This window comes from Macaca thibetana, chromosome 1, assembly GCF_024542745.1.
Source record: "Macaca thibetana thibetana isolate TM-01 chromosome 1, ASM2454274v1, whole genome shotgun sequence".
NCBI classification, from domain to species: domain Eukaryota; kingdom Metazoa; phylum Chordata; class Mammalia; order Primates; family Cercopithecidae; genus Macaca; species Macaca thibetana.
The window spans coordinates 213,486,050-213,493,860 of record NC_065578.1 but is presented as its reverse complement, the minus strand read 5'-3'; the positions used below and the strand labels follow the sequence as shown (position 1 = coordinate 213,493,860).

General features: G+C 52.1%; 1 pseudogene; it reads right to left on the bottom strand.

Annotated features, from left to right (window-relative positions):
• Positions 1-2,328: 2,328 nt before the first annotated feature.
• LOC126942969 (tubulin beta-8 chain-like) lies at positions 2,329-5,655 on the bottom strand (annotated as a pseudogene).
• Positions 5,656-7,811: the final 2,156 nt, after the last annotated feature.

Genomic DNA, 7,811 nt, shown 5'->3' with positions numbered 1-7,811 from the left:
CAGAGGTCAGGTGATCTACAGCTGGCCAAACAGCTGCTAAGTGGCCACAGGCTGGATCTGTGTCTCATTTGCAGAGGCCCTGCCTGGCTGCTGGGGCTGCCCTGGAGACTCATCGTGCCACCTCCTCCTCTTCCCTCCACAGCTATACCAGCTTCTATCCATAGCTGCGCTCCAGGTGGGGAACACCTATAGACGCACCAGGGTGCAACTACTCAAAGACTCCAGCGTGCATAAGGGCCCCGCTCCATGTTGTTCCTATATCCAAGCCCAAGCTTGTCCAAGGCCTTCAGCAAATCCAAGCCTCCCTGAAATCCCTGCTGGGACCAAACTGAGCCCTATGACCCCCACTATACTGGTTAGCTGCCAGTCCCAGCCCCTGCTCCCTCCTGGGCCCCTGTCTATACAGTCCTGAAGTCCTATAAGAATGTTGAGATCCTAAGCTGACTCTCACCCAAGGTGGTCAACAACCAGGGGCCACCAGGGGTAGAGAACATACCCAGACAGGTTCTGCTGCCTGTAGGCTTAGTGACCTTCCCCCACCACCCACCATGCTTGCCAGGCTGCAAGGGGGATTCCAGAAATTTGGGAAGCCCGGGCCTGCAGCTGGCACATGAAAAAGAGGCCTGGAAGAACATCATCACCATCCATGAAGCCCCCAGATGGAACCAAGTAATTGGGAAATACATGGATGCCAAGCCTGACCCCCACTCAGACCCAGGTGGGAACCACAGCAGTGACGCCCTCTCTACCACTCTGGCTGTACCACTGGAGGGGGAACATCGGACCCCATGGGAGAGTGGAGACGCTGGGTGTGGGCAGAGTCCAGTGGTCACTGCAGGTGAACCTTCCCAACCAGATCCATGCAATGCCATCTCAGGCGGGTGTATGCCTGGGCTGGGCTGGGCAAGGACACCCCTCGGAGGGTGAGAGCCACTGAGGAAGGCGGTCAGAGGCCCATTTTCCTGTTCTGAGAACAGGTTGGGGGAGTAGAGGGGAATCTCCCCCACCTCCCTGCTGCTTCCAGGAGCTACTTCAAGGTAAGGTACTCCCCTGCCTGCCTGTTCCCGTTTGGCCCAATGGGTCATTGCAAACATTCAGAGAACAAAAAGGAGCCTCACCCGATTTCCCTGACACATCGGAGGCAGGTGGGTAGGCCCAGGGGACCTGGGGTGGAACCCATAATGTCTGCCCATCCCCAGGCTACGCTGGCTTCATCTTTGTGTGATGGGGGTGGGGGGAATTACCAAGAACATCACACAGGCCATGGATGAGTTCTGCAAGAGCCAGGTAGAAGAGCACTGTCCTGGTGGTGCCCAGCACCCAGCTCACACACATCTCTTATTTGACAGCTTCCCCAAAGCAGGCCTTGAAGTCCAGGCTCCTTGAGAAGCCTGGGGAGGAGATTTTGCAGGGCTAACGGGTCTATCCCAAAGGTGCCACCCTCACCAGTCTCATCCTGACAGTCTTGGGTTATTCTTGCCCTGAGATTTTGGAGTGGGGGACAGGGAGACAAGAGACAGTGTCAGTAGCCAACTTTCCAGAGAGCATCGGCCCTCCAGACTGGGGCGGGTCAGACCTCCACTGGCCATTTTTCTCCTCACTGGTTGCCATTTGGGGGAAACAGCACTTGTGAGCACCTGCCCGTCTCCTCAGGTCCTGCCCAGAAACTCCACCTGTGCCTTTGGAGAGACTGCCCCGAACACACAGCCCCAGCAACTGCATCTGTGGCTGCCAGGGCTTAATCCCCTTCTCCATGGGGTTCAGTGCATGTGAGTACACAGTGGGCTTGATTCCTGCCCTCTAGTCCCTGCCAGACACCCCATGCCCACCTCATTAAGAGAATGAGGCCACACGGACACACACAGGCCATCATGGTGAGGGGTGCCTGGGGCCCTACTTGCTCACTCTGTTGCCGGCTCAGGGCCAGCTGTCTGGCCACATTCCTACCCTAAGGTGGGACGTTAAGGACATTGTCCACTGGGCTCACTGACCACTTCTAAAGTTCCAGAAACAGAGGGCCAACTGGTCCCCTGGAAGTTCGGTACATGGGATAAGCCAAGGCTCGCCTTCAGGAACAGGTTTCCTACCACGTAGCTGCCCAAAGCCCAGGGCAGCCTCAGGTTCACGTGAAGCCTTCCTGCCATGTCCACAGCCCATGCTGACCCCTCCTGGAGCCACTGGAATGCTTGTTCCTGGGCATGTGATAAGCCCAAGACAGCTGCAGCCTTACAGGACCACTCTGCCCATCTGGCAGCGGCACCCAGAGGGCCAATAGAAAGAAGTAGGAGGTGAAACCAGATGCTGTAAGGATGCTTTATCAGGTAAAATCACATTCTATGAAAATGCTTTAAAGTGCAACAGGAAGAGATATAAAGACACAAAGAAAAAGTGCGTAGTGACACATGGCTATCAGAACACACTAAAGAATCCACACCGCTTCCCCCCTTTACCCAGAAAAGAAGCTTCTAGGCCACCTCCTCCTCAGCAGACTGCTCGAACTCCTCCTCCTCGGCATGGTGTCCTGGCACTGCTGGTACTCTGCCATAAGATTTTTCACGTTGCTCTCGGCCTCGATAAATTCCATCTCATCCATGCCCTCGTATGTGTACCAGTGGAGAAAGGCCTTGCACCTAAACATTACTGTGAACTTCTCCATAATACGCTTGAAAAGCTCCCGGATGGCCATGGTGTTGTTGATACCAGTGGCTGATATTTCTAGCCCTTTGGGTGGGGTGTCACAGGCGGCTGTTTGTACATTGTGAGGGAGCCGATGAGCACAGTGGCTGCTGTTCTTTTGAAGATTGAGCATCTGCTCATCTACTTCCTTCATGGACATGCTATCTCTGAAAATGGCAGCCACCGTTAGGTAGCAGCCATGACGGGGGTCACAGGCAGCCATCACATTCTTAGCATCAAACATCTGCTGGATAAGTTCAACCACCGTCAGGGCCTGGTACTGCCGGCTGCCCCAGTTGGTCAGTGAAGCAAAGCTAGGCATGAAGAAGAGCAGCCGGGGAAATGGGACCATGTTCTTGGCCAGCTTGTGCAGGTCAGCATTCAGCTGGCCTGGGAAGCGCAGGCATGTGGTGACCCCACTCATGGTAGCAGCTACCAGGTGATTCAAGTCACCATAGGGTGTGGGCCGTTGTAGGGTTCTGGAACAAATATTGTACGGTGCTTTGTTATCAATACAAAAGGTTCCATGTGCATTTTCTATGAGCTGGTGGATTGAGAGGATGGCATTGTAGGGCCCCACTACGCTGTCTGACACCTTGGGCGAGGGCAGGACGCTGAATGTGTTTATGATCCTATCTGGGTACTTCCTGCATCTTACTGAGCAGAAGGGAACCCATCCCCCACCCAGGGAGTGGGCCAGCTGGAAACCCTGCAGGCAGTCACAGCTCTCAGCCTCCCGCCTCAGTGTCCATCCCCGACTCCATCAGCTGCTCACTTTCTGGATAGTACCCCGTGGCCCAGTTGTTCCCGGCCACACTCTGACCTGTAAGACAGTATAGCCAGTCACTCGACGGCCAGGTATACGCTCAGCAGTGGTCACTGCCACAATGCAAAAAAGGCCAAGTGTCACGCGTGAGGTGAAAGCACCATTCACCGTACACATGGAGCAGGTGGACCCCCTCCCCCAAAGTTACAGGACAGCAGCCTCCCCTGTTGGAAAATTAAGCCAGTAAAGCACCAAAAGCAATAGCAACAAAAGCCAAAACTGACAAATGGGATCTGATTAAACTAAAGAGCTGCTGCACAGAAGAAACTGTCAGAGTGAGCAGACAACCTACAGAATGGGAGAACATTTTTACAATCTATCCATCTGACAAAGGGCTAATATCCAGAATCTACAAAGAATTTAAGTTTACAAGAAAAAAACAACCCCATCAAAAAGTGGGTAAAGGATATGAACAGACACTTCTCAAGACATTTATGCAGCCAACAAACATGAAAAAATGATCATCACTGGTCAGAGAAATGCAAATCAAAACCACAATGAGATACCATCTCACGCCAGTTAGAATGGCAATCATTAAAAAGTCAGGAAACAACAGGTGCTGGAGAGGATATGGAGAAATAGGAACACTTTTACACTGTTGGTGGGACTGTAAAGGAGTTCAACCATTGTGAATGACAGTGTGGCGATTCCTCAAGCATCTAGAACCAGAAAATACCATTTGACCCAGCAATCCCATTACTGGGTATATACCCAAAGGATTATAAATCATGCTGCTATAAAGACACATGCACACATGTTTATTGCGGCACTGTTCACAATAGCAAAGACTTAGAACCAACCCAAATGCCCATCAGTGATAGACTGGATAAAGAATGTGGCACATATACACCACGGAATACTATGCAGCCATAAAAAACGATGAGTTCATATCCTTTGCAGGGACATGAAGCTGAAAACCATGCTCAGCAAACTAACACAAGAACAGAAAACCGAACACTGCATGTTCTCACTCATAAGTGGGAGTTGAACAATGAGAACACATGGACACAGAGAGGGGAACATAACGCACAGGGGCTTATCAGGGGGTGGGGAAACGGGGAAGAGACAGCATTAGGAGAAATACCTAATGTAGATGACGGGTTGATGAGTGCAGCAAACCACCATGGCACATGTGTACCAATGTAACAAACCTGCACGTTCTGCACATGTATCCCAGAACTTAAAGTATAATAAAAAATAAAAATTAAAAAAAGGAAAGAAATTAAGTCAGGAGCCAAACCTGAGACAGCCTAACAACAGACCTCCCTGCAGGGAGGTTACATCATTCCCAAGGAAAGCAGCAGCCACGGCCCCCACTCAGCTCCCTGCAGGGAGGTTACATCAGCAGCTCCTCTCCTCGGGCAGACACCTGGGCCTTCCTCCCAAAGCCCGTTGAGGAGAGGGAGATTGAGGACTCAGAGGATAGGAGGGTGTTGAGGGGCCCTGGCTCCACAGTTCTCACAGCCATGACCTTGGGGCACTCCTTGACTCTGAGCTGCCCTGGCTAAGGAGCCACACCCCAGTCTCTACCCACAACTCACCGAAAACGAAGTTGTCCAGCCTGAAGATCCACCTGAAGGGCCCGGAGCTCACAGAGTTCAGAGTGCTCGGTTCCAGATCAACTAGCACAGCGCGAGGCACTTACCTGCCACCTGAGGGGGGGCAGAAGGGCATCAGCGAGGGGAGGGCCACTGTGCCCAAGAGGGCAGTGGGGGAAGGACTGGGGTCTCACCGCTGGCCTCGCACGTTGATACACTACAGCAGCAGGTCCCTGTCCCCGTGGTAGGTGCCAGCGGAGTCGATGGCATGTTCATCAGAGATCACCTCCCAGAACTGCAAGAGACACGAGGGGCCAGACAGGCCGGGGCTGAGTCAGGACAGAGAGCTGGAGGCTCCCCAGCCCCTCTCCCACCCCCTCCCCAGGCCACTGGGTCCCTGGGGGTCCGCCCTGGCCACCAGGCCAGCCTCCCAGCTCCACCGGGTCCGGGGCAGGGAGCCCAGGGGTGGCAATGCAGGGGCGCCGCCCCGCCACTGCCAGCAGCTTCCCCGGCCACCTGTCAGGTCCCCCCCACCCCGCCCGCCGCCAACCTTGACGCCGATTTGGTTCCCGCACTGCCCGGTCTGCCTCATGGCCAAGGCGGGACTAGGGTGGCAGGAGAAACGCGAGAAGGAGGAGCAGACAGACGCGCAATGACAGGGCCTGTGTTCCACCAACGCTGAAATAGCCCCGCGCCCACCTCCCCCAGCCTCGGGTTGGGCTCCCAGAATAAGCAGCAGCTTTACTTCCACACACCTGTGAATCCCTTGGCGTTTAATGTCTGTTGGAGAGCTCAGGTGACCTTGCCCTGGTCCTTTCCAGGCTGGGGAAAGCGGGTCAGCTGGAGAACTTCCTCCCACGTCTTTAGTAAGACTACATCCCTAGCTGAGCTGAAACTGAATTTTCCTCTCCTGTGGGAGGGGAAGCCTCGTGTTTCCATATTCACAGATTGCCTTCGCACCTGTCCTAGACTGAGGACGTATTGTGTAATTGATGAATGCTTTCATCTATTAGATCTGTGGTTAGAAAAGGCCTTCCATATGACTCAACAGGACTTATATAAGTTTTCCTTTGGAGCAGTTCAAACCTGCAGTAAGCTATGGGTGTTAGGGATAGTCAGGCCTCTGACTTAGCTAGAGTCTTTAGAGTATGACTAGTACTTTCACCTGTCCAGAGGGCCGTGGTCTCCACGAAGAGTGAAGGTGATATTGGATTCCTAAAGCCGAGGATAGGTGTTGGGATACACCTGCTGGGAAAGATGGGCCACTGTCACTTTGCAGGCTTTTAGATGACCCAAACTGAGGAATTATTTCTTCCAGTAAACACTTTTCAGATAGGGTGGGGAATGCCTCCATCTAACCAGTGAAGGCATCAGTGAGCATTAGCAAATATTTGAATCCCCTGCAGAAAGGATTGTGAGTAAATTAGAGTTGCCAGTCCTCACCTGGCTAGGTTCCTCAGTATTGGACAGGTTTAACTGGAGGAGTAGAAAATTGCTGGCTGTTTGGGTTGTTTCAGGCACAGAGCTTACAGGGCTGAGTCATCTGTTTTAGTGTCTTGAAAAGATTTATCCCCACAAACGAATGAGACATTCACTGAAACAAAGAATCCTTCTAGGGTGAAAAGCATCATGAAAGTGGTGAATTACTTTCCTATGATTGGTACTCGGCATTAGTAATTTATTACCATCAGTCAGCCAGCCAGAGGGGCCCTGGACTAAACTGCAATCCCTGGCCCGGCTTAGTTCTTCAGAGAATCCTGTCCCAGCTCTATGTGTGCTGACCAGCGTGCCCATCAGCTTCATTGCCCCTTTCAGTGCAGTGGCCTTGGCTGCCGCATCTGTGAGAGCATTTCCTTTTACATGGTCAGTCTCTCTTTTGATGTCATCTGCAGCGAATTGTAGTCACTTTTTTTTTTTTTTTTTTTTTTTTTTTTTTTTTTTTTTGACAGCAAAGCAGCATTCTAACAAACTCAAAACCTGAGTGATATTGTCTGGAAAAGCCCTCGGTGGTCAGGAGTCCCTACCCATTCCAAATTGCAGCATAAGCACGAAACGCTAAAATATCACACTTGGAATCAGTGTGAATGTTAACTTTTAAATCCCTTCCCAACTGCAGGGCTCTAGTAAGTTCAATTAACTCAGGTTTTTGAGCTGACGTAGAGGCCAGCAAGGTTTGTGCCTTGATTCTCTTGTGCTGACTAATGATAGCATATCTAGCGCTCCTGTTTCCCCGATGCATAAAACAGCTTGCATCTGTTAACCACTCTTCCTTGGGATGGTCAAGGGGCTCATCTCTCTTCAGTCTGGCCTGCTAGAATAACTTTGTTTCATAACCTGTGACATGGTTTGGCCGTGTCCCCATTCAAATCTTATGTTCGGTTGTAGCTCCCGTAATCCCCATGCATTGTGGGGGGGACCCAGTGGGAGGTCATTGAATCGGGGGTGAGTCTTTCCCATGCCGGCCTCACGACAGTGAATAAGCCTCATGAGATCCGATGGTTTTTTTGTTTTGCTTTGTTTTGCTTTTTTGAGACACAATCTTGCTCTGTTGCCCAGGCTGGTGTGCAGTGGTGCCATCTCAGCTTAATGCTATCTGTCTCCTGGGTTCAAGTGATTCTCCTGTCTCAGTCCCCCGAGTAGCTGGGATTACAGGCGCCACCACCATGCCTAGCTAATTTTTGTATTTTCAGTGGAGACAGGGTTTCACCATGTTGGCCAGGCTGGTCTCGAACTCCTGACTTCAGGTGACCCACCCTCCTCGGCCTCCCAGA